Here is a 26,236-nt window from a genome sequence, read left to right on the forward strand (position 1 = left end):
GCAGGAGTACAGGTGAGTGAATATTACACAAAGGTTCCCAAGACCTATCCTCAGGACCGTACCCCTTCCAATCGACCAGATAAAAGGGCTGACCCCTGCGGAGTTGGAAGTCCAATATATCAGCAACCTCATATTCATCTTCGCCGTCCACGCGAATAGCGCAAGGTCGCGTAGGTAGGCGCGTGGAAGGAAGGCAAGGCTTGATGAGACTGACGTGGAACACAGGATGCAGTTTCCATGAAGTTGGCAAAGAAAGACGCATTGCCACAGGATTCAAAACCTCCGTAATGGGAAAAGGACCCACAAACTTTGGTAGCAGCATACGTTTGCCAGGAATACGTAGATTACGTGTAGACAGCCAAACCTTCATGCCCACTTTGTATTCCGGAGCTGCAGTCCTATGCCGGTCAGCGTATTTTTTTGCTCTCTCCTGCGCAAGAAGAAGGTGGGATCGAACTCCCCTACGGACTGAGTCCAATTCACTTACACAAGCCTGAGCGGCCGGGTTGTCAATGGGGAGTGCCGAGTCCAAGGGCAAAGAACGTGGATGGAATCCATACAAGGCAAAAAACGGTGATACACCCGAGGCACAGTGTACCGAATTATTGTAGGCGAATTCGGCAGGGGCGAGCATCTTTAACCAGGTAGACTGAAATTGGAGACACAGGCATCGGAGGAATTGCTCCAGAGTGGCGTTAGCCCTCTCAGTCTGTCCATCGGTTTGGGGATGGTATGCAGAGCTGAAACGATCGTCAATGTGCAGTGAAGAAGTCAAAGCCCTCCAAAAGCGAGAAGTAAACTGAGGGCCGCGGTCCGAAACTATGATAGAGGGAAGTCCAAAGAAACGAAAGACATGCTTGAGAAACAAAGAAGCCAGGACGGGGGCCGAAGGCAACCCCGAGCAGGGAACAAACAGAGCCATCTTGGAGAAGTAGTCGATGACAACCCAGACGATATCATAACCGCTTAGAGGAGGCAGGTCCACGATGAAATCCATGGAAACCATATACCATGGTTTATGTGGCACCGGAAGGGGTCGCAAAAGGCCCACCGACTTGGATCTAGAGACTTTGCATTGAGCACACACTGAGCAAGAGGCTACGTAATCGATGGTATCCCTGGACATCGATGGCCACCAAGCCCAACGGCGCAGTGCCTCCAACGTCTTTTGCTGCCCGGATGGGCTGCCATCAAGGAATCGTGTGACCAGGCTAAAGCTCGAAGACGTGCTTCTCCAGGAGGTATAAAGAGACGACCTTGGATGTAAGGCAAGCCCTGTACGATGTCGAGATTAAATGATTCACATTCCTCATCATTTGAGGTCACCCAAGATGATATAAGGGCACGGAGCGAAGGCTGAGGAGTGCAGGCACAAACCACCCTTTCAGGTAACAGCAGGGGACGAACAGCTTTAGAAACACAGGAACTGTGGGATAACCTTGAAAGAGCGTCAGCACAGGCATTGAGGCGAGCCGGTCGATATGTGATGACAAAGTTAAACTGGGAAAAGAAAAGATGCCAACGAGCTTGTCGGGCCGTAAGGCACTTCATTGATTTAAAGGCAAGGAGGCTACGATGGTCCGAATAAACAGTAACCTGATGACGGGCCCCCAACAGGTGATGACGCCATTCCGCAAAGGCATCTCGGATGGCTAATAACTCACGTTCTGTGATAAGATAATTGCGTTCATACGGGGTCAATTTTCTGGAAAAATATGCCACTGGATGGATTTCTCCTGAATCGGGACATTCCTGTGACAACACTGCCCCAACAGCTGATCCGGAGGCGTCTGCCTCCACTAGGAAGGGAAGGAGAGGGTCCGGGTGTTGCAAGACCGGTGCCGTCGAAAAGGCGGTCTTCAGGATTTCAAAGGCCCATTATGCCTCCGGATTCCATGCATATGGTTTCTTGGAGCTGGTCAGTGCCGTTAAAGGAGAAGAGATCGACGAGAATGAATGGATGAAACGCCGATAAAAATTGGAGAACCCCAAGAAGGACTGCAGTGCTTTAACTGAAGCAGGAACGGGCCATTCCAGAATCGCTCTAACCTTAGAGCGACTCATACGTATGCCATGACTGGTCAAGTCATAACCAAGAAATTCCACCTCGGCGGAATTAAATACACACTTCTCTGCCTTGACGTACAGGTGGTTCTCCCTCAACCTCTGTAACACAAGACGCACATGTACGTAGTGATCTTTCATAGAGGATGAGTAGATAAGGATATCATCTAGATAAATTACGACAAATTGATCCAGATAGTCATGGAAGATGTCATTCATGAAGGCCTGGAAGGTGGCCGGGGCATTACAAAGTCCAAACGGCATCACTAAGTATTCGAACAAGCCATAACATGTCTTAAACGCAGTTTTCCACTCGTCCCCTGCTCTAATCCGAACGAGATTATAGGCCCCCCTGAGGTCAAGTTTAGTGAACACCACTGACGAACCAAGTTGATCCAGAAGCACTGAAATCAACGGAAGAGGGTACTGATTTTTTACCGTAATAGCATTCAATGCCCTGTAATCTATACAAGGGCGCAGGTCCCCCTCCTTCTTAGGGACGAAAAATAATGGAGATGCCGCCGGGGATTTTGAAGGCCTAATAAAGCCCGTGGCCAAGGCTTTATCTATGTATTCTTTCAGAACCTTGTCTTCTGGTAAGGTGAGGGAATAGACTCTTCCGGCTGGTATCTTGGCCCCTGGTAACAGGTCTATCGGACAATCATAGGGCCTATGAGGCGGCAAGCGATCTGCCCTGCCCTTATCGAACACATCCCGAAAGGATTCCTATTCAGGAGGGATGTCTTTACTAGTGTCACGAACGATGGCACCTATGACAGACAAGGAAGCCACCAGAGCTTGACAGGAAGACTCCGGGCATACAAACGTATCCTGAAAACAGTTTTCATTACACTCCAAAGAAGGGAAGCGAACACTTTTCTTTACCCAATCAATAGCAGGATTGTGGTGTTGCAACCACGGAATACCCAATATGACCTGATATTGAGGGGCTTTGATTAGATCGAATGAAATCGATTCAACATGTCCGTCTTCGATCTTCATGCTGACAAGGTAAGTATTCTGTGTAACCAAACCGGATACCAAAGTTGTACCGTCCACAGTATGGACCCTCTCGGGTTGAGCTTTTGGTAGAATGGACACATTGTTTTTTGCAGCGTAGTCAAAGTCCATATAATTCCCCGTAGCTCCGGAATCTATAATAGCCAAGGAGGAGAACGTAGCGTCCTCGGCCGTGGTAAATAACACAGGAAGACTGACAGGAGCAGACAAAAAACCCTGTGAGTCCAAAGAAGACACTCCCGGCGTAGGGACTCTATCTATCGCCGGGATTTGGCGTTTCCCGCCTTTTTGACCGGTCTTTTGGGACAGTCTTTCAATTGGTGTTCTGAAGACCCACAATACATGCACAAATTATGTGAACGTCGATATTCACGTTGGGCCTGAGTCAAAGGACACCTCACCGCCCCTATCTGCATGGGTTCTGGAGTCGGAGCAGGAGGAGTAACTACATCTGCTGGAGTGGGGGTAAGGATTGATGTTTTACGTTCCCCTCTCCTTTCAGACCTTCGGGCATCTATTTGCAATACCAAGTCTAATAATTCACCGAAGGCGGTCGGAACGACCGGTACTGTGGCTAGGATATCTTTTAATTCTTCGGACAACCCCTGGTAGAATACGGCTGATTTCTTCTCCTTGGGCCAGTCTGTCTCAGCAGCTAGCTGATTGAATCTGGTGAGATAAGAAAAAAGAGAAGAAGTGCCTTGTCGTAGACTCAACAACTCCAGGTCCGATGCTTGAGATTTGTAAGGGTTATCAAAAACCTTATTCATGGCCAATATGAGTTCGTCACAGTCATAGAGGACGTAGCTGTTGGACTCAAGCAAAGGGTTGGCCCACGCAGCCGCTGTACCCCCCAGATGGGAAAGAATAAAGGCTGCCTTGGTGGTGGAGTTTGGAAAGGCGGTGGGCCGACACAAAAAATGCAATTTGCATTGATTTATGAAGGTCCGATATTGCTTTGGATCTCCAGTAAAGCGGAGGGGCCAACGGGAATTGTGTGGCCATCAAAACCGGGGTCGCAGAAAACCCAGAGGCGGAAGCTGAAGGTAGACCAGAACCTGAAGCGCCCGCACCCGCCATGTCTACCCCGAGTGTCGGGGGGGTTTGAATACTCCGTAAGCTGTCGATCCTTTGATGCATGGCGTCATGAGCTAATGTCATGTCAGATCGTAACTCAGACACTAAACGAAACAAGGCAGCCAAAGGATCAGCTTCATCCATGGCTTCTGTTTTTGTTACTCACCGGTGAGATGAGTGCGTTGAACCGGGGAGTATCCCAAACCCAGGAAGTTCCTTGAAGAGCTTTGGGTAGGGCCTCTACCCAAGCCTCCTCTCTATGAGGGAATAAGACCTTCAAAATGATATGACCACTTGCTGTATTTAACCAGACAAGGGGACTGATCACCCAGAAGGGCGGGGAGAAAGCGCACCGCCACGAACCAAGCTGTAAAGGAAGAACAACAAGTAAGTAATACGAAGGTAACAGTTGTCCCCTGTAAGCCTTACTAACTGATGGAATACCTGGGCTTTCCCCCCCCCCCGTAGGATAGAAGAACGGCACAACCCGGGAATCACCTAGGAATATAACAAGACTTAGTATCTAACTGATTAAAACTATGACACAATTCAAGAGGTGGACAGGATCTTACCAGTGGAGAATGACTGGAGGATTCGAGTTGTTTAGAACACAACGACAGGGATAAAATATGAAAAAGGTAATGTTAGTAGTAGGATACTAATACCCGGGCGGCACGAGGGTCGCACTGGATTCGGGATGGTGCACAGCTGCAGAGCGTCCTTGAGTGCATGGAAAAAACAGGTGCAATCCAAACGTTCCGTTTGAAGCAAAAAGTCTTACCACTGATGAACGAAGAATGATGATAACAACCAGTCGGGATGGTAGTTCCAGGTAAGGTAAGTTGAAGGCAGGTAAAGTCTGGCACGATGCAGAACAACCAGTCGGGATGGCTATTCCAGAGATAGGTAAGTCGAAGGCAGGTAAGGTCTGATACACTAGCGGACAGGGACTATGGCAAAAGCGCGTAGAAGAGAAGTCCAGAAGAAAATAGGTTTTCGGTACACAGACAGGCAACAACAAAGACAAAACTTTTTCTAGCGGGGTCCGTGAAGCAAAAACAGGTTCGGTACACAGGAAGGCAGTTCAATAAGGGTATTCCAAAATAGAGGGTCCAGTAAACAGTCCGAGTCGAATCCGTAAGAACAAAGAGGTTTAGCAATTGAAGAAGGAACTTCTAAATGCCGGGAGTAGCTGTAAACAGAAGTGGCGCCCTGGCTGCCTCCATGGACTACATCAGTGAGAGAGGCGGGGCAAGCCAACGCGAGGCTCTACCGGCAAACTACCGTACGGAGCCAGGTTTTCTGGGGAATGTAGTTTTGCTAACTTCCACGGCAGCTGCCATTGTGCATAGAATGGGGCAGCATAATGCCGAATCCTTTTGGGGAGCGCTACAAATCTCCTATTCATTCTGGTAGTTGCACTAGGAAACCGAAGTGCTAGAGGTGCAGGTGGCTGGGATTTGCACACAGAGGGGGGTGAATGTCGACCCATAACAGTGTACTGGAACTCTGAGGCATCCTTGTGCTGTCGGAGTAGGGTTTGGACTTTTCTTCTGCTTCTATTTGGATTCTACAAGAAACGTCCTGCAGCAGACTTTGAACATTTCCTTCTTTCTGGATTGGAGTCTAGTATGGTAAGCCATTTAGCCCTTTATGCATAGTGAACTATAGTCCATTATGAATCTTTGCTCACAACTCTGGTTTTCCTGTTACAGAGAAGACCACAGGGGCCTGCACCGCATAATATCAGTTGGCCTCTGTTATTGCACAATTCTAGAAATTGCATGTCAGTGGGTATTTCTATTTGGACTGTTTTTGTGGATTGCACAGTCTGCTTGGTACTGATAGCTTGCTTTCTTTACAGTCTTCGGTGCCTCATCCTGCAAATCCTGAGTCTCAACCTGCAGCACCTGTGTCTCCTCCTACATCCTGTCTTTTCACTAATAGACCATTCTGGTTGTTCTCTTCAACAATTGGACAGGTACATTGGTAGGAAGACTTCGCCCCCTACACTACAAGTCAACTCGCTTCGTTCAGCAATCCAAGTGTGCATCTGACACACCTGATCTCATATTAGGGGATGTAGTTCTGTCTTTGTCACCTGCACATTTACAGCGGTCTTGGGCAGCCTGAAGGGATGTCAATGCCAGTTTGTGACCTCATTGAGCATCTGATAGGAGAGCTGCAACATCATGGAAATTGGCATTGGAACAAGAGTGGGAAGGGAAACAGTCAGGATGATAACCATAAGAGCAAAAAAAAAGGGCTTGTACCATTTGATGAATGTTGTGCTTTGTTATATGCAAATTCTGCTAGTGGTAGGAGGTTAGCCCAGTTGTCATGAGTAGCTGAAACAAAACACTGTAGGTATCTTTCAACATGTGATTCAATCTTTCAGTCCGACTGTTTGCTTGCGGGTGGTATCCGGAGCTCAATGCTCTCTTGATATTCAATGCAGAACTTTTCTTTACTTTCACATTTATACCGCGCATCCAGGTACCCATGGACTTAAGGGCGCACATATAACATATAGGGCATAACAACAATACAAATGCGGGGAAAAATATTCTTCAGCGTATGCAAATGATTTGAGGAAACAGGCTATCTGGGTGTTTAGCAGAATAGTAGCGTTTTCAATTTCTTCTTGTAAATATCAGTGGATTCGGTCTCTCTTAAATCTAGTGGGAGCAGGCTCCACGCAATTAGGGCAGCTATGCTAAAGGCTCCCTTGAGGGCTTTATTGGTTTTACAGAAGCGTGTTTTTAATTGAAATGTGTTATTTGATTTAAGAAGCCTCCGGTTCTGTGTTCCACTATGCATTCCCTCAAGTAGGCTGGCATCAGACCTAAAGAAAATGTATGAGTAATCAGGAGCATTCTGAATTGGACTCTTGCCTTCACTGGCAGCTAATGCAGACTGCGCCTAGCATCTGATACGTGATCTCTCCAGTTGAGGTTCGTAATCACCCTTACTGCACCATTTTGGTTGAACTGAAGGCGGTTGATTTCGGATTGGGGAGTGCCAATAAGCAGGCTACAGCAATAGTCAATTATTGAGCCTATTATGGCTCTCGCTATCGTCTCAGCATTGTTTTGCGTGATAAATGGGCGGAGGTGTGTGAGTAGTTTTATATAATAGATTGAAGCCGACACCAGATTGCTCACTTGTGATTTCATGTTTAGGGTTCTGGTCCAATATAATGCCTAATGTTTTCACTTTCTCCTATACCTCTAACTTGCAGTCGGCTATGGTGAAACTGCTAAACATAGGATCTAGCTTAGCCAGCTTATTTTCAGTGCCGTCCACCATGAGCAGGGTTTTGTCATTATTGAGAGCAAGGCCATTTTGTACCCTCAGGTGTGGATGAGGTCATATACCTTATTGATGTTACTCTCTTCTATATTATGAGAGCCGGTTAATGAGATGACCCATTGTGTGTCATCAGCATAATTTGTAAAAGTGATGGCGTTCTGAGCTAGGAGAGCAAAGAAAGGCACCAAAATGATGTTGTATAGGGAAGGAGAAACGCATGCCCCTTGAGGCACATCATATACTAGTGGAACTGGTTTGGCCTCATCTTCCCCACTGTCCACTCTGCATTTTCTTTCACTCAAGCAGGACTCAATCCACTGTGTCTCCTGGTCAGAGAACAAGGTGACATTTTTTAACCTGGTGGACAAGATGGAATGATCCTGCAGGTCAAAAACTACAGAGACATCAAGAATCATGAGTAGCGAAACATGTCCACTATCCATTCGTTCAAGTAGTTTGGACTTCAGGTCGAGGAGAGCCATCTCTGTCCTGTGGTATTATCTACACCCTGATTGAAACTTGTTCAGGATTGGATGGCTATTGAGATGTAGTGAGATTTGGTTATATGCCACCCTATCCATGATCTTAAGAAGGTAGGGTGTATTGGTGATTGGCCTATAATTAGTTGGCGTTACCGGGCAGAGACTTGGCTTCTTTAAAAGGGGTGTAATCCATGCTTGCTTTAGTCCTTGGGGGACGTGGCTTTCAGCAAATGATGCATTCACAATTTTGTTGAGAGCAGGTAATATAATTTCTGAGCACTCTTTAATAATCGTAGTAGAACATGGGTGCCCCTTAAAGCTGGTGGCATTAAGCTTCCTGATAACCTTCACCAACTCATCCTCAGTGATCGTTGAGAAGTGGAGTTGCTGCAGAGTACACACATTTGCTGTGATCTGGGTGTGACCTATCTCTGATTGCTTATTAAGTGTGAGGTTTTTTACATCAATGCCTCTTTTGATTAATGTCAGTTTATTCAACATTTCATTCTGAATAGAGGTACACCTGGCCTCATTTTTCAGCAGTGGTTCCTTACTTGGTCACCTGGGAACTTCCTGTTCTCTCAGTATCTTAAAAAGTTCCTTACTGTCTGAAATCGAACTAGTAATTATGTTATAAAACATTTCTTTTTTAGCTTGTAGAATTGCTGTTTTATAAATCCTAACCGATTTTTTGTAAAGTTCTAGGCCTGAAATATCCTGACTCTTCCTTTATGCATAAACGTGTTTTATTTTTTTCTGCTATGAGTTCTTGGATCTCTGCAGAGAACCAATTATTGTGCTTGTGTCCCTCCTGGCAGTATTGTTTATTTAATGGTGCTAGCGTCTCTGAGATATCAGCAAAGGAGTTAAGGAATTAACTAGTCATCCACTTCAGTGTCTCTGATTGAAGGATCTCTGATGTCAAGGATGTAACCCAAGGTTTATGATTTTCAGCTGTTAGCTTCTTATAGTTTCTTGCTAACTTCAGGACCTTGCCATTGTCAATTTTCCTTGAGAAGCATCCATTAGTGATTGGAAAGTAGATGCATGAATGGTTCCGACCAAGGGCAGGGCAGAACCTCTGGATCTGACACATTCACATTTTGAGCCACAACCAAATCCAGGGTATGCCCTTTTGCATGTGTCGGGGCACAGACTGAATGGTGGAATACGAGTGGGCATAATGCACCCTCCAAAGCACACCCGAGAACACACAGGTTTTACAATATCTGGACGGGTATTGAGGTCCCCGGTTGGAGACGATAATGTCTGGAAGCCCATGGCGAATAAAAATATGCCTGATGAATAGATGCACCATCCTGGCGGGGATAGGGACTAGGAGCAAGGTGTCAAAATGAGCCATCTTCATGAAGTAATCTATGGTTACTATGATGGTGGTGAGACCTTTCGAACTGGGTAGATCTGTTAAGAAGTTGGTGGAGATCTTCTGCCATGTTCTCTGTGGAAGAAATACTGGGACCAATTTACCACATGGTGCCCTATAAGGGGTCTTTGTCTGTAGACAGACGCTGCACTGGAGACACTCTTGTACATTGTCCTCCATTTTTGGCCTTTAACAATGTTTTTTCAGGGAATTTCATAGATTTTTATTAGTGCTATTTAGCCATACCATCCCTTTAATAATTATTTTTCAGTGAATATATACATACACAGGGAGTAATTTGCTTAGTGCTCATTGTAAAGAGAAAGAAAATAAATAAATAAGGTTTTGTGAAATGGTGAAAATGTCTTGTGTTATAATTGCATGCTGTTGTTGTTTTTGCCACTTCTGTGTAAATATTCTGGGGAAATATGTTGTGTGAAAAGTACTGAACTTTTCTTTTCTTTCTATTGCTAGATACATAATTCCTTCACTTCTAGCCTGGAGGCAAGAGGGCAGTCTGGGGAGGATCCCAGGGAGCCCAGGAAGAGGGAAGAAAAGGGGTCTTTCTTGCACCCCCAACTCAAAGACAGAAGTGAAGGCCAGAGTGCCCACTCCATGAGGAAGGAAATTGAGCCAGACTGGATGAAACAGACAGAAAACATATAAGAAAAAAAGTGGACTTCAGATGTAACTCCACTCATGCATGCTCTTCCCCATGAAAGAATCGAGGAAGAACCGGGGGGTGGGGTTTAATCAAAGCCCTCAAACCAACAGAACTGAAGAGCCTACTTCAAAAATGACCCATCAGCCTTAAAAAATACTACACACTAAAAATGGGCCTATCAAGGAAGACTGCGGCGATTTCTGCAGGTATAACAAGGGAGCACCATGTGAAAAGGCTAAGCACTGGAAATTGAAAGGACTATCTGTCATTACAAAAGGGAAGGCTACATTGAAAAGCAGCCTTTTAATTCACAGTGGCAGAAGCAATTCAAAGGCCCCTTTTTACATGATAAACAGGATTTTCAAACACGGACACTAAAATGCCTTTGCATGTGCATTGGAAGTTTTAAGTTTAGTTTAGTTTAGTTTAATATTTATAGTGCGCACCAGACCCGGGGGTATCAGGCCACAGAAAGGCAAAAAGAATATTGGTTGGTTATATTTCTGTACATTAATATACAATAAAGAAAATACAGGAAATAAAATAGGGGGGCTTAATATACAATGAGGAATATACATACACATATGGAGGGACATATATACAGTTGATAATATAATATGTACAGAGAGTGCAGGTCATATGTACAGGGTGCAAGATAGAGTATTAATGTATCACGTGTAATCAGGGATGGGTAATATGCTGTGAGTTAGCTGGGGAGAGGCATGGTGGATTTGGAAAGGTAGATATCATTTTCCTTGATCCACTGGATGTATTTGAGCCTGAAGAGTGGGTAGGGTTGGGTGGCTCTTAGGGAAGAAGGGAGGGAGTTCCAGTGTTGTGCAGCTTGTACTTGAAAGCTGGTGCCTCTGGTTTTACAGCGTTTGTATCTGGGAACTGCGAGGGTGTTGGAATTGGATGTTCTTGTGAGTCGGTTAGAGGAATTTCTGATGAGTCTGTCGGTGAGGTAGCGTGTAGCGTGGCGCGGCATTATTGAGGCATTTGTGGGTGAGTGATGCAACTTTTAAAGCAATTTTGTCTTTGGTCGAAATCCAGTTGTGAACTCCTCTTAAGTTGGATATATGCTCTTTTTTTGGAAAGCTCAATGCTGCTCTGAGCATGTTATTTTCAAGTATCTGAATCTTTTTTATGATATATTTATTGGCTCCTAGGTAGAGGGTTTTACAATAATCTAACTTAGATAAAATGAGGGCCCTGGCAAGGGTCGTACAACTGTTGGAGGAAATGAAGAGTTTAGCTGCTCTGATTAGTTTGCACATGTAGTAGGTAGAAGAGGCCAGGGAGCTTACCTGTTTCTTGAAGGAGAAGGTGGAATTTAAATAGAAGCCCAACGTTTTTACTTCCCTTGCTACCTCGATGGTGTTTCCTTAATAGAGAAACTGGAGTAAGTGTGGCTTAACTTGTTAATGTTATGGGTAGTGCCAAGGATGATGAGCTCAGTCTTTGTCATCATTCAGGTACCCTCTGTTCACCAAAGGCCAAATCCTTGTCGTAATCTCCCGTCAACGGTATGAGGATCTGGGTATCATCTGCATAATTAGTGTAGGTGATACCCAGGCCATCGAGATCGTCGAAAAGGAGCTTTGTGAAGATATTGTACAGGGTGGGAGAGACACAGGATCCCTGAGGCACGCCGCATGTAATAGAAATGGGGTCAGCCGCTGCAGATGTGGAGAAGACGTGCATGGTTCTGTTGCTGAGGAACAATTGTACCCAGCTAATGGCTTCCTATGAGAAGTGGGCTGCAGAATTTAGGTGAGTGCAAAGAATGGAATGATCCACTAAATCAAATGCCGCTGATAGGTCGAGGAGGAGAAGCAGGGCTGTTTTGCCATTGTCTCTAAGGGTGTTAATTTGTGCCGTGAGGTCAATCAGGGCTGTCTCTGCTCCATGTTGGGACCTGAAGCCGGATTGGCAGACTCCCAGGAGGTGGTTTTGTTCCAGGTATTGTTGTATTTGAAGGTAAGCAACCTTGTCTAAAATGTTGAGTAGGAAGGGGGCGGTAGTGATGGGTCTGTAGTTGATGGGTATGGAGGGGTCTAGAGTTTGTTTTTTGAGTAGTGGGAGAACCCAAGACTCTTTGAAGTTTTTAGGGATGACACTTTTGGAAAAGAGTTAATGAGTTTGGTAATGAAGGGTGAGAGGTCTCTGGCAGCATCTTTAATAATCTGCGCGGGGCATGGATCACCCTGGCAGTTGGAAGGTTTCAGGGAGAGAATTACCTTTTCGACTTCGAAGATGGTTACTTTGGAGAAGCTGAAGTCATGGATGTGTTTGGCTGATGGACAGAGGTAGGGGGGATAGTAGTGCTACTAGAAAGAGTTTCTTTTCTGTTGGCTATCTTGGCTTGCAGGGTAGCCACTTTGTTTAAGAGAGCGTTTTGTACACTGATGCACCAAGGTTTGTCTTTGACGCAGGTGTCAGGGATGGGGATGGGTGTTTCCAATTCTTTGAGCATGGTAAACAGTTCTTTAATACTGGAATTGGATTGGGCTATTCTTAGGTTATAAGAGTCTTGTCTAGCCAGAATTATTTCTTTCTTGTAGTTGGTGGAAATTTTGAAGAGGCTAGTTTTTTTGGACTCTGTCAGGAAGTGTTTCCAAGTTAATTCACTTTCACGTTTCTCTAGTCTGAGGGGTTTTAGGTGTGGCGTGAACCAGGTGTTCAGGTGTTTTTTAGGTTTACTTTTCCTGACTTTCAGTGGGGCGATAGAATCGAGTGCAGAAGTCATTATTTTGTTGTATTCATCGACTAGGGAGAGGGGGTCCCCCAAGTCGGGGAGAGAGTTGAGGGTGGGGAGGATGAGTGGAATTAGCTTTTCGGCTGTGATGTTTTTTTTTTATTTCTGATGGGTATCAATGGGGCTAGAGGGTTGTTATGGACGGTGGCTGTGAGGGCCTCAAGCTGGAAGGTGATGAGGTGGTGGTCTGACCAAGTCTGGGGAGAGATGTTGGTAATATGGATGGCGCAGTTGTGGTCTGCCACCCAGTCAAGGGGTCTGTCTTTATTGTGTGTAGGAAGGATGATTTTTTGGTTGAACCCTAGTCAGCCAAGGAGTCGGCTATGAGTGTAGCATGATGGTCTTTTGGGTCTTTAAACCCAAGGTTAAGTCGCCTAGAAGGATACTTTGTGTGGTGTTTTCTAGGATGATAGTAAGGTCTTCTTCAAATGATCCTAGGAGTCAGGAGGTCTGTATATTAGGTGGATGGTGAGTGTTTGGGCATTGGCAGTGGACATTGTAACTGTGAGGGATTTGCAGGAGTCTAGTTTGTTGGTAGGAGTAAATCTTAAGTGAAGATCAGATTTGGCAATAATGGCCAGGCCTCCGCCTCGTGATTCAGTTCTGTCAGCTCTAAGGATTGTGTAGTCGTCAGGGACGGCTAACATGAGGGCAGGGCCGGCAGCTGTGTGGAGCACAGATTCCGTTATGGCCAGGATGTCTAGATTTTTATAGTGTATGAGGTCCGCTATCTCAGTTGCATGGGCTACAATTAAATGGACATTTATGAGTGTGCCTCTAATATTTGGTGTGGTGGCCTTAGGGGTTATGGTTAAAGGGGTGGAGTGGGTAGGAGTATGAGTAGCTGGAGTTGTGTACAGGTTGTTAGTGTGATCCATTTCTGGAGGCTTGGTGAATCCCGTGGTGGGCGTTAGGAATTTAGTGGTTCTAGAGTTAGGTTCTCTTAGGGAACGTGTGAGTGGTTCGTAAATCTTAGGGAGTCTAGCACGAAGTCTTACATTTCTGGTGGGTGATGGCAAGGGTTGGTCATGGTAGGCTGGTTCGGCATGATATTGTGTGTAGTTGTCGTGGTGGTGTTGGGTAATGTGTTAGTGGAAGTGGTGTGTGGCCAGTGGAGGTTAGTGAAGTGGAGAAGTTGAAAGATCATCCTTAGTAGGATTGTGTAGATAGCTGGTAGATACATAGTGTGTGGGGAGTGAGTAGAGCTGTGTGAGATGTGGCGGACTGAGGTTGAGTATGTGTGCCGGATGCAGTTTAGTGCAGGTGCCGTATGAGATACAGTGGAGGTAAGGTGCTAGGGCACATTAACTGGGTGTCATGGGATGGTTAATAAAGTGTACCTGGGTATAGTGCAGAGTGAAGCAGTAGGGGGCTATTTGTGTTAGGGTGGTTGGAGTGGGACAAATCACAGCCTTGTGGATAAAGGCAGGAAGTATACATGCAATGCACGCAGTGTGGTAGGATAGATAAGGAGTACAGTACTTGTGCTAGGCAGAGACAAGTGATGTAGAGCGTTGGGCACATTAGTGCCACCTGTCCACAGATCTAGGTAGCATGCAATGGGATCGGGACAAGATGAGTGGCTACAAGCAAAATTTGGGCCTCTGATTTAGTAGGATGAACGGTACGCATCAGGTACAAAATGTATAACAATGCAGATAAGTAAGTCAAATATGGCACTACAAGTTGGATAGTGAAATATACACTTAACATTTGCTGGTTTACAGAAAGAGATAATGGGGACTGAAGGCTAGTGAATGAGCATTCTATCATGAGAGCACAATGTCAGACAGTTGTTGAGAGACACGTGCGGCAGTGGGTAAAGCAAACATGAGAAAAATGCTCCCCAGCTAACATAAAGCTGTCAGGGAAAGTACTTAGATGTAATGTATATCAAGCTTCTCATTTAGGCTCAAGGCAGACCCTTTTGCATGTTACTGGGCAGACTTCACAAATGGCTTCCACCACTGCAAGCCTTACTCTTGCATCCCAGTTGTTTACACCTGCAATAAAGTGTGGCCTGCCCTGAAGGGTGTTGAAAACAAACTTTCCCCAGACCTGCTCTTCTGAAGGCCCATTTCTATGCAGAGCAAATGGCATAGCCAGTGCGTGACTGCAATGTGGAAGGAGCTGGAATCAATGCAAGCTGAACTCTGTAAAAAGAATTCAAGAACATTTGAGTTTTTCAGATAGAAATGGTGGTCCACTTCAGATAACAGGACAGAAAGCCAGATGTGAGCAGGGCCTCATTACATCACATGGCCAGCCTAGCTCATTATCTGCAGTGGGGGATCTCTGTGGAGCGCTTGCATCCTACGCATTTACGACCTACAGCCTACCAACTTCAAACAACAATGAGGCTAAAAAAAACAGTCCAGAAAGCTCTGGTCACATGTGGCCAGTAATGTTAAATGGCCTGGAGGAAGGGATGGCACATATTTACATACACATGAAGATTTCCCATTAGTTTAAAAGAACTATCATAACATATGCATTTTTCTCAGCAACCACAAGTCGTACTGCTTTCATTTACGTGTAATTTTTAGGATAAATTCCCAGCAATTTTGGTGAAATAAAATTAATCCACCTGCAGCTTAGGGAATTGGAATGGCAGGCTAAATTGTGTACCTGGCTGCTCTGAACATGTCTCGAATTTAAGAGTTGGCGAACTGGTGGATGAGAAAATTAGGTATTTGGAGAGTAAATTGCATGTCCATAACTGTTATGCTTTCTGTATAAACGGTGGACCATTTCCACACACCTGTACAACATGGTGCGGACCCAGCTGTCATTTGATTGAATTCCCCATGATTAGCTGAAGCAGAATATATATGTATCTTGATTGTGTCATGACTGGTATTTAATGTTGATTCACTATGAGTGAAAGGGGAGAGCTGCTAGAAATTACCAACTGACAGCCGCAAGGAAACACCAAAGGAGATTTGCTGAAATTGCATCTGGGTGGAGGTGTCTATTGCTGGCCAGGCATAAAAGCAGAGCTGTGGACCATCCATAAGAGTGGTGTGACCAGACCCATACCCTGTCCGCAAAAAGGGTCCTGAAAAGCAGCTGGCTTTCCTGAACTTTAAAAAGAGGGTTTCAATGTAAGTAGAATTGAGTCATTTGAAACCAAAAGGTGGGGGAATCTGCTTGCCTTAAATCCTTTACCTTGATAACGGGCGGGGGGCAATACTGTGTAGATCCCTAGCCTATTTAACTAAAAGTATTAATTTAATTAATTACCCTTGCAGAGCGACAATGGGGAGATTTGTGTTCAAATTTGAAATTAACAAAGCTCCTTACCAGTGTGTGCTGAACTAGATAGACTGTAATACTGTAATGTAATTGAGTAATCCTATTTTTCATGTTTACCCTGACTTGTTTAAGGAAGAAAGGTGCCCTGGTCCCTAAGCTAAAACCCATTTTTATTTCCCAGCTTCCCCAACACAAGCCTTTAAGTGGATGAGGGCCCAAAATCCAAAATTCCTAAATCATTCCAATATTTCAGTTTCAGTCTGGCTGGGGGGGGGGAAGAAAACAAAATGCTAAATTACCCTGTGTTTATTTTAAAGAAAAAGTGTGAATGAAATAATAATTGCCATATGCATTTGTGCAAATTTGTAAACCAAATTGCTAGCCTTTTAAGCAGGGAGGAAAATCGAAATTGCACAGCACTGTATATGTAAATTGATTTTGTTCATTCACCAGTGTTGATTATTCCTTGAAGTGAAATCTGTATAAAGTAAAGTATTGTGATTTGTGTTTTCCTAACCAACTTGCTTGATTTATTTATGTAGAATGAAGTTTCATTGTGAGCTACAAAGAAGATGGTGTGTGTAGGTTTAGTGCAATCTCCATTACCTGTAATTCAAATAAATATAAATATATTTTGTGTACACTGGCCTGGTTCTTTGCTCATTGTTGGCACTGGGAGAGGGATTCCAGGGGCATTGCATAAGTGCTGGGATGTGCAGGAGAAGCCCCTAGGGACATTTAGACATGCAGTTCCCCAGCCAGCATCACTAATGGGCCGTGCAAGGATGGGGAAGAAAAACATGCCCTGCATAATTCAAACTGTCAAAGGGAAACCACAATCCAAACAAAAGGTTTTGGGGAGGGGGAGCAGTTCCCCACCCACTGAGAACATATTTTGACTAATGGCTTAAAATGGTATATTATAAAGCTCACTTTTTGGTAAAAAAGCCAGATAGTTTGCAAATTGATTTTGAACTGTAATCCAAGAATCCAGCGGATGCAATTCACCAACCGTGCACAGGAGCATTTGCCAATGCATTTTCTTGATGCCTTTGCCCACACTATATGCCAATATAACAACCTTTTTACTCTGACTGTTCCCACACATGTCCATAATGGCTGCAGCAGTATAAGCCAGTATTCCCCAAATAAGAACATATTCAGGGTTGCCTTTCACAAGTAAGAAGATACTCTGGTTGGCTTTGTCTTTAAAAATGACATGCCACAATATGAAAACATGTCCATGCCATAGTACGAAATGACTAGACGGGCTGTACCAAAATGCCAGTCCACCCATATAATAACACATATCATGCTTGATTTATCATGGATGGAAGGATGCCTATTAGAAATGCCATATGAGCTTTAATGAACCCCCTACCCCCTCCAAAATGACTAGACGGGCTGTACCAAAATGCCAGTCCACCCATATAATAACACATATCATGCTTGATTTATCATGGATGGAAGGACGCCTATTAGAAATGCCATAGGAGCTTCAATGAACCCCCCGCCCCCCACTCCTCCAGCTTGTCTTGCTTCACCTAGCAATATCAGCTCCTCTGCTGCCAGTCAAGATCAAACAAACACAGGAACCCATTTGCAAAATATTCACTCACCCATTTACTCACACATTCACTCACTTATGCACACACACACACCCATACATCATACATTCACTCATTCATACACAAATGACCTAATATAACACATCCTTGCATGCATTCAAGCACGCACGCATACATACAAACCTACATCGTAAACATGCAACATCCCTGCATGCACGCACACACATACAAACATATTTTGTATTATCTGCTGTTCCTGAATCTGCCCTGCAGCTTCCGCGCTCCAGCCCTCACCAAGCCCGCAGGATGCAGAAAGCAGGAAGAGCTTACTTGTTCGTGTCAATGCAGCGGAAGCGGAGCCGGAGGGCCTCAATACCGAGCCACAACCAGAACATTCATTTCTGAAGTTTGAGTGAATGTACGCCAACGTCAGAAAAAAATTATTTGACTTCAGAAATAAATCATTTCTTCCTGAAACTTGATGACAGCGCCCCTAGGGTAACACCAAGGAGTGACCAAGAGGTGCCACGGCCACCCTTATAAAAATGCTGCCCCCCCCTCCCACCGGGCCATTCGGTCATGTGTGTTTTTTTGAAGTGCCACCCCAAGATTTACAGTGTTACCCCTGTGAAAAATGTCTGGGGGTGGCACTACTCAGGACATGGCACGGTGGGGAATCGTGCAGTGCGTGGGCTGAAGGGGCCCCAGCTATTACAGTGACGAGTGCATAATTGCTACTCACCGAAATGTATTGTTTTTCATGTTGAAAGCATGCCAACAAAAGGAAATACATGTTTCATTTTGCACAGAATGAGTTGGTCTCATTATATGAGTCCACGCTAGTATTTAGTGTGATGACTAGTATCTGAAACACATGCCAGCTTGTTACTCTGGCAGGTGGAGACACTATTTACTTAAAGCTGATGTACATGTACTTCAAGGACTTGGTTTGTTTTATGTACCAAGCTACCACTCCAGCTCCTCGTGAGGAGCTATTGGAGGAGGTCCACCTTCTCAAGTGAAATAAATGGGTTAGGTGAATGTGCACTAGTGTGAGGGAGTTCTAGCCTAGGAAAAGCGTAAATGGCAGCCACATAGTGGCAAAGGATAAAGCAGGCGCAGCTGTGTGAAGTACACGAGGTTTTAAAAGTTCATGATGCAGACGGTGTCAGTGACAAAGTGACCTCTAAATGTCATCAACAAAAAGGATTGAGGAAGTGCGGGGTGTGCGTGTAGCGGCAGGACGTCTGTGTGGCATACCTCTTTCTTCCCTTTGAACATGCATACAGATTGTCTTGTGTAACGGGTATTTTATTATTGCCACTTGCTGTAGAATTATTCTGCCTACAGATGTGTCACCCTCTTCCCTTGTTTCCAGGCCTACTAGCCTCTCGCCACCGTTACCACGTCTCTTGTTGCGTCTGCCTTCCTCGTCTTAATCGTTTCATTGTTTTTGAAACTGTACACATTGAAGACTGTCAAGTGTTGTAGCTCTTCATTTTTTTAAACGCATGCTTGACGGTGTGGGGGCTACATGTTCTGGACCTGTATGTAGGACCACCACTGTCCTTGTGTTGTTGGCAGACTAGTGGTGTTACAGTGTATGGGTGGTGTTCAGGCCCACAGTACCTACATTTGGGTTCTCTTTCATGTGTGTAGGTTATGTATTTGCCCAATGTAGTCCTACCGTGAAGGTGCACCGGGTCACTACCGGTTAATTTGACATGTATGTGGCATTTAGCCTTTTACCGCCACCAGCTCTCTCGCACGTGCACACACATTGGCCATGTTTGCTGGTCAGGAAGTAAACTGGCAACAAGCCGCTCTTGAAAGACTACTGCCTTTTGTCACCGAGGCCAACTTCATGAAGGGCTCAACCAGGGGCTCTGCACAAGGAATTGAATTGAATGCAGTCTTGAAGGTAATGCATAGGTCAGGGATATACTGGGTCCCCCTCGCATTCCAAACGTTTTACATATATGTCAGAATACCCTATTCCACGGGTCAAGTCCTACAAATAAAAGTGGGGGGACTCATCAAAAATCCCAATGGGATGTGACGTCGCCAGAAATTAGAATTTCATGGTGAAATATGCAAATTTCATTAAATTGGATAACCACTCAAATTGCGCAGGACGAATGGCATTTGCCGTTCATACAATCAACACACACACAAACACCAAACCAACAGAGGTTATTTTCTTCTAATAGTGTTTTTGAAAACCTTAAAAAAAATCATAAATGCATTTTTGGGAATGCTCCAACTTATCTGAAGTACGTTGTTAGTATTTATCAGCCCAAAAGAAACCTTAGGTCAGCTGAAGACTTCTTATTAGGACAACATCGAGTGAAACGATCTCGTGGGCTCGGCAGGGCTTTTCCCACTCAAGGAGCGAAGATATGGAATGCGTTACCGGCTTCCTTGCGCAAGACTAAGGATCTCCTTGCGTTCCGGAAACAACTGAAAACATATCTCTGTAATTAGTATGTATTCCCGATTGTAGCTCGGTCACTATACCTGTCTCTCGGCGCCTGGATGCCTACGGGCTTTGGCGCGGTACAAGCATAAATAACATAACATAACATAAAAGGTGTGCATGTTTTAAACTCCAAGAACCAATACAAATGTTTTCCTTGGGACTTGCAGTAACGAAATGCGACACTTCGCCTGTAGTTGTTTGTTATCTTTCATCAGGTGATATAGTGCAGTGGCGAAGTGTTTGGCCTGCAAACCTGAGACTGCAGGTTTGTTCCTGGGGTCGGCTTTAATTCATACATTCATAGTGGATGTTCAATGTAATGTTTCTCATTTTAGCCGGGTGGAGGGCTGAGTCCACCCTCTAAAAAAAGAAAAAGTGGGTGTACCCCGTTCGCCCGCATGTACCCCCGACTTAAGCCCTACCCTATTCCTTGCAGTCAGTGATTGTTCAATGCATTGTGGACCTGCATATTTGATTTTTCACTTATAGTTAGTGCTCCAGGTACGATTTTGAAGTGGGAGTATTTTACTGCCTATTTTTTAAAGTTGTGAGTAAAATGTATTTTTAGTGTGTCCACAATGAAGTGCCATTCCCAACGAGAGTATTTCATAAGCGAGAAAAAACATGTTTTAACTGTAAAGCAGAAATGTTTTTGTAAAAAATACTTCTTTGCATCTGTTTTATTCATGCACGTTAAAAGTTAAATGTGGGCCTCAGTCAGTATGAATAGTAGTTTCTTCCTGTGGTACTAAGTGCACTACTGGCCATGCATGCAGCTGTGTGGGGAAAGCAGGGGTTCCAGGCCCTACGTGTCTGTTTCCGATTTTTTCTCTGGAGTATTTTCACTCCCCATTTTCATTTTTGGGGAATATTTTGCCTATTTTAGGGAGTGCAAGTGGCTGATACACCCCTCATCTGGAGGGCTGCTTATAGGTCTAGGGTACTAATCCCAGAAAGCAAAGAATGATGAAACCAGGATGGTCCAAGCGTCTCCCCCATTTGTCTTATACCCCTTTGTACCATGGAGGAAGAATACTCATTTACTTCTGTCCTTTCACTTTCACAGGCACGTGTGGAGTCCTTGCTCCACGAGCGAGAGGCGCCTAGGCTGCCTCCTTTGAAGCATGCCACGGGGCAGCGCTGCCTCCGAAGAGGATGTGTTCACAGCCAGCACCTGCCAGGCCTTGATCTCCAGCCCATGACGGCCTTTTCTTATCACCGGAGAATGGCGGGAAAGAAGCCATTGATTTCGATCAGCTTTAATGAGAGCCCCTTTGGTCCCATTAAACGGTGGGGAGACAAATAAGGACACCAGCTGTCGCCCACAAAGTGCTTTCACAGATACACACAATTCGAGCTTTAAAATGCTCTTGATCTTTGCTGGTACCTTACAATACAAAATCCAGAACCTAGTGTTTGAAGTTTGGTCGATTCCATTCCTTGTAATATGAACATAAAACCCTTTCAAACCTGCACCGGCATATAGTACATATGAGCAGGCCTTGGCATAAAGGTGCTGCACACGAAGACACTTCTGGGGCCCCGTTGAAGACAAATTGCACCAGTGCAAGGGCAATTTTGTAAGGTTTGCACTTGGGTGAAAAGTGCCTATAAGAAAAACATATTATTTCAATGCAGCGCCCTATTGCTAATGGGTCATGGTATTTAGCAACAGCCAAATATGACCCTGGTGCAAAAAGAAATGCATTGAAAGGATAACTGTTTGCACCAGTTGTACAAACCTGCACTTTAACTGTTGCAAGGTTTCCTTAATGAGGCCCCTGATTGGCAAATAGTGCTCTCTATGTACCCAAACCACCATCCCTCACTTTTGTTTTTACTTTCATTCTTTAAAGCCCCATCAACTCTGAGCAGCAGTCTTAGATCTGAGAAGCCATCTTAAATCTGAGCAGCCGTCTTAGATCTGAGTAGCCATCTTAGATCTGAGCAGCTATCTTAGATCTCTTAGATCTGAGCAGCAGTCGTAGATCTGAGTAGCCATCTTAGATCTGAGCAGCTATCTTAGATCTCTTAGATCTGAGCAGCAGTCGTAGATCGGAGCAGCCGTCTTAGATCTGGGCAGCAATCTTAGATCTGAGCAACAGTCTTAGTTCTGAGCAGCCATCTTAGATCTCTTAGATCTGGGCAGCAGTCTTAGATCTGAGCAGCAGTCTTAGATCGGAGCAGCCATCTTAGATCTGGGCAGCAGTCTTAGATCTGAGCAGCAGTCATAGATTTGAGCAGCCGTCTTAGATCTGAGCGACAGTCTTAGTTCTGAGCAGCCATCTTAGATCTCTTAGATCTGGGCAGCAGTCTTAGATCTGAGCAGCAGTCTTAGATCCGAGCAGCCGTCTTAGATCTGGGCAGCAGTTTTAGATCTGAGAAGCAGTCTTAGATCTGAGCAGCTGTGTTAGATATGAGCAGCTGTCTTAGATCTGAGCAGCAGTCTTAGATCTGAGCAACCATCTTAAATCTGAGCAGCCATCTTAGATCTGAGCAGCCATCTTAGATCTCTTAGATCTGAGCAGCAGTCTTAGATATGAGCAGCTGTCTGAGATCTGAGCAGCAGTCCTAGATCTGAGCAGCCATCTTAGATCTGAGCAGCAGTCCTAGATCTGAGCAGCCATATTAGATCTGAGGAGCAGTCTTATATCTGCGCACCCATCTTAGATCTGAGCAATCATCTTAGATCTGAGCAGCAGTCTTGTCCTCAAAATATAACTTACCATCTGTTCTTGAAAGGGACATGTTGAGTCCTTGTATAACAGCGTTTGCCTCATCTATTATAGCCACATGCCCTAAATACAGATTGCATTTTATTAATAATAATGTCACATTTTATAGAGCCCCTCAAGGTTGATTATTCCCACTTCTAAGCGCTATCATACAAAGTATTATTGCTACCCAGGACTATAACAGGACTCAAATAATTATAGGCTTTGGAATGATGAATGGTGGACATGGCCACGCTAGGATTCAAATCTGTTGGACCGATAAATGGAATATTTGCCTGGTTCAAAGGGAATTTTCACCGCTGAAAAGTGACTTTGCACTGCCAACAAACCCTGATTCATGGAACCGTGCAAAGTGTATTTGTGCAGTGCAAACTCTGGGCAAAGTCACCGCATAGTCATTTTTGCAGTTCAAAAATGACTTTGCCCGGACTTTGCACAGCAAAAATATACTTTGCACGGTTCCTTGAATCAGGGTTTGTGTCGGCAGTGCAAAGTCACTTTTCACCAGTGCAAATTCAGTTTGAACCGGGCAAATATTCCATGATTGCGACCCTTTGTCTTTTGGTTGCGCACATCGCGCGCGTGCGCGCGCAACTCGCTGCGCTATTTAAGTTTATCTGGTTTGTACCACACTGCTCGTATTCTCACTCAGTCAATTCCTGGTGGTAACTAAGCGGTTCATGATGATGCAGCTACCACAATGAAGAACGATTATGCGGCTGCATAGCGAATGCCTAAGTCTTCCCATATCAAACCTATTAATGCCTTTAAAATGCAGCGAGCCTGGCAGAAATTGGTATGAAAATGCTTCACCAGAGTTGAATTGTTGTACCGCCTTGCCACAAGGGTCAGCCTAGAAATAGTGTCAGGTGTGTAACCGGCATTAACTTCAAGACCACTGGAGACAATGGACCGGAGGGGCCAGGAGACAAATATCACCTAATCTTCATCTGGTGGAAGGACAGACCTATATTAATAATCTGTAAACTGGCTCAGTTTGCTGATTCAAGTATGAAGTTGGGAAAACACGAATGAGTAAAACTATTCCAATAATGTAGCTGTAAGCAGCGTATCACAGCTGATCTAGCACATGTCTTCTCTGTGTCTATTGAGGTCTCTGTCTCGCCTCCCTGCAGGCGAGAGTAACATTGTCAGGTGTGTGTTTACCAGAGCCAACCCAGCTGCTGGTGACAGCCATGCAACCAGAACATAAACACATCTATCTAAAAGAGGGGAGCGGGCAAAGGGTGGCGTGTTTTTCCTGGTGAAAAGTAGAGTGAGAACAGACAGACCTGAGGTGGGGACAGGCCTGATATTTGGAGACATACATTGTCATTGTGTGTGTCCTTCAGGAATGTCGCCGTCACGCAGAGAGGGCATTGTCTATCTGGAGGGAGCTGTGGGAGATGCCGCTGGGCTCTGCAGGTGGTGCTGGTGTTCTGGCTTGTAAGAGCCCTTAGCACCAGCGTGCCGCGTCTACAACTGTGTTTATTTTCTATGGGTTGGATAATTATTGGTGTGAGCATACTGTAACAAATGTGCAGGTTCAGCAGCACTACCACCCAGTGACCAGCATGCGCAATTACAAATTGCCTTTGTTCTCACCCAGAGAATGGTTCATAGCCTGAGGATGACACTTTCCATGAACAATGGACATTTTGAAAGACAAGATAATAGAAGCTATTAGAAAATAGAAATTATTGTAAAGTAAAGTAGCTCTTTTGAATTTTTTATATTGTTTCTAATGATCACTTGCAGCATATATTATAGTCATAATTAGAATGATAAAATTGTACATTGTCAAAACCTAGAATAAGCATATCAAAATATATTCTGATACAAGGTTTTCATTTATAGATGGAGCATCTAGTACACTCCTAATGTACTCTTCGAAATATCCCTGTGCAAAAGGAATGGGACACATAGCACCATTGAGGGTTCCTGGCTACTTTGCATGAAATCAAAGAGCATTTTGGCAACATAAAAAGGATGACATATCGTTACATTTGACAAATATGTCTATGATAAAAGAGCTGCTTGCTTAAATCACTAAGTACATAATACACAGTGAGAGTGGTGGTCATTTCACTTTTCAATACCCTCACCCTAAAATTAAACTCTTTGTAACCTTGAACCATTCATAGTCATTCAGACAACCTCCGGATTTAGACAGGAGGATACAATGCATCTGTCTCTCCATTGGAGCCTGAGAGCCATCTGGCTTCGCTGGGATACTAAAACAGAAGGGCCCAACTGAGTCTCCATTTTAGAAAAGGACGGGGATGAGAGGACAAGCATGTCTGTGCTTATGCCCAGTCCACAATGCTTAGATCTTCTTAGAGAATTACATATAGAGGATAGGATTATATGTGAACGTTTACAAATGTAATTATTGAGGGATTTCAAAACTTAACTGACTAGTTAAAAGGCCATGCTTTAAGGGGCACTCTTTCCCCTGGAAGCACACAGGTTGGATTCGACTTTTGCTTGTATTATTAGAAAACTCCCCCGTCACATTCAAACATACACCCTCACAAAAGGGGCACTGAATGTTAGGGCGCCTCCTCTGTGCTCCAGATAGCTTTTGCTGTTTCTTTCAAAAAACCCATGCATGGTATCTCATGCAGTATGGGCAAATCTCTCTTTTTGGCATCCTCTTTTACTTTGCAAAAATATATTGCGTACTCAGTAGTTTATTGATCTGCTGAACAGAGTAAGCAGTGGTACGATAAAATGAACATGTCAAAGAAAGAAAACTAACAGATCAGGGAGAGGGCAACAGGGAACAGAGGACAGCTCAGAGAACAAGCATTCGCAACGCCAACAGTTTTGCCTTGTGTATAAGTATTAGACATTTGCCAGGCATTGCTATTATGAGTCCATGTACTCGCACAGTTTTGCAGCCGCTCCCATCAGTGGGCAATTAATACCACTGGGCAGTGCCCGGCAAAAGTGCCTTTCGCTTGTCTACACAAAAGCCCAAATGGTTGGCATGGCCATTGCTTGTTGCATAGCCTGCATCCACCTTTGCACAGCCAACTCATATGTTATGGCGCCTTTGCCAGGGAGCCTGGCACCCCTGGGTTATCCACATTCTGGTGCAGAAGTCTCACAATCTCAAGGAGAAGCTTCATTAAAACTGGCATCCATCACACAACCATGCACTGACCCGTTCTAGTGTCACAAACACATGGTGCTAAATGCTCTCACCATCACTAGAGGCTTCTTTCTGATGAATATTTATTTGCTCCACTAACAAAGGCTTAATTTGCTCCACTAACAAAGGCTACACATGCACCCATAACCCCCCCCTTCAACACCCCTTTATCTTTAATTTTAAGTTTCCTTTTAAAACGCGCTTAATACCAACGAGTGGTTCCTAAACTCAGGATTCGAACCCGTGTTCACCTGCGCCCAACGCGTTGCCCCTGCCCTATC

This window comes from Ambystoma mexicanum, chromosome 6p (assembly GCF_040938575.1).
Source record: "Ambystoma mexicanum isolate Mex_15411 chromosome 6p, UKY_AmexF1_1, whole genome shotgun sequence".
Lineage (NCBI taxonomy): Eukaryota > Metazoa > Chordata > Amphibia > Caudata > Ambystomatidae > Ambystoma > Ambystoma mexicanum.